Genomic DNA, 1985 nt, shown 5'->3' with positions numbered 1-1985 from the left:
CTTAGTAATAATAAATTAGAATGTGTAATGAAAATAAAATTACGCTCAAATACTTATATATGTGTTTATGTATGTATTTGTGTGTGTGTGTGTGTAATACGCTGGTGCGTGTAATGTGGGTGCAAGATAAAATAGAAGAGATAAACTTACGCTGCCTACCTATTCAACTACATTAGTGTTGGATGCTTCCTATCTATCCTACCTACAATTAAAATTAGGCCTATCTAACCTACCTATATAGCTACTTAATGTAATTGTGTATGCGTGTGTGTGCGTGTGAGCATTCCTACTTAATGTTAAATTACAGAAAAAAAAGAAGAAAACGTATCCCAGTCAGGCAGGTATTCTTTGCCACTGAATGAACGAACGTAGCCTGACATCTTCCATGATGAACTCCTCTGGAAGCTTCAACCTGAATAAAATGAAAAAATCCTATTTAATTAATTAATTTAAATGAAAATAGAGAAACGAGCCGAGGTGAAATCCACCAGCCGGAAAAGCCAACAAACTCGCAAAAAAAGAAACCGTTAAGAAACCGTAAAGTCGGAAGTTAGGGTTAAGGTTGAACGTAGGGTGACATCACAACCATTCTGATCCTCCACGACGAACTCCTCTGGAAGCTATAACCTGATGGAATGAACCTGAATGAACCTAGATAAATGGACAAATCTTATTTATTTAATTAATTTAAATGGAAATAGAGAAACGCAAGGAAGCCGACCGGTCGGCAAAGAAAAGAACCGCAAAGAACGGTATCTATATAGAATTTATGCTCTATATAACTCTATATAACTCTATATAACTCTATATAACTCTATATAACTCTATATAACTCTATATAACTCTATATAACTCTATATAACTCTATATAACTCTATATAACTCTATATAACTCTATATAACTCTATATAACTCTATATAACTCTATATAACTCTATATAACTCTATATAACTCTATATAACTCTATATAACTCTATATAACTCTATATAACTCTATATAACTCTATATAACTCTATATAACTCTATATAACTCTATATAACTCTATATAACTCTATATAACTCTATATAACTCTATATAACTCTATATAACTCTATATAACTCTATATAACTCTATATAACTCTATATAACTCTATATAACTCTATATAACTCTATATAACTCTATATAACTCTATATAACTCTATATAACTCTATATAACTCTATATAACTCTATATAACTCTATATAACTCTATATAACTCTATATAACTCTATATAACTCTATATAACTCTATATAACCAAGCATACTACCACATTCAATCAATAAAAATCCCACTAAAACCAGGAACCACCGCGTACCTGCTGAATGTATGATGTGAAACAAAACAAAAAAAAAACACAAAACAAAAATTACACCACCAAGTAGAGTAAAAGAATAGGAGTCCCTAACCTACCTATGTAACTAAATTACCTTATGCCCTAGCTTACCTATATAATAAATTAATTTTTAACTCACCTACCTATGTTTCATTAACTTAACTTAAAACTCATGAAGAAAGAGAAAAAGGAGTAAAACAGAACATAAAATACTACCACACAAACAAACATGATGTATGTATGTATGAGCAACCGCTAAAGAACCCACCTAAAATATAAAAAAATACAACATACAAACACACAAACCACAGACATGCAAACTCTATATAACTCTATATAAAATAAAATTAAATAAATATAAATAAATTAAAAAATTATAAATATAAAAAAATGAGATCAGGCACTCCGACTCGAGCGAGGCAGAAATGCCTGATCTGATTTCAACGTTTTTTCAGCTCCTATTTATACTCGTTTCAACCATACATTTTCATCATTTCGATCATTCACATCAATAAAAAACTTATTTAATGTATGTACTACACTATTATACAGTCTTAACCAAAATGCTAACCGTACTAAATTGAAGTCATCGAACGAACGCCTTCGAAACTTTCTGGTTGGCTG

Source organism: Helobdella robusta (assembly GCF_000326865.2).
Source record: "Helobdella robusta unplaced genomic scaffold HELROscaffold_5, whole genome shotgun sequence".
Lineage (NCBI taxonomy): Eukaryota > Metazoa > Annelida > Clitellata > Rhynchobdellida > Glossiphoniidae > Helobdella > Helobdella robusta.
The sequence above is the reverse complement of the archived record's forward strand: the minus strand, read 5'-3'. Positions refer to the sequence as shown.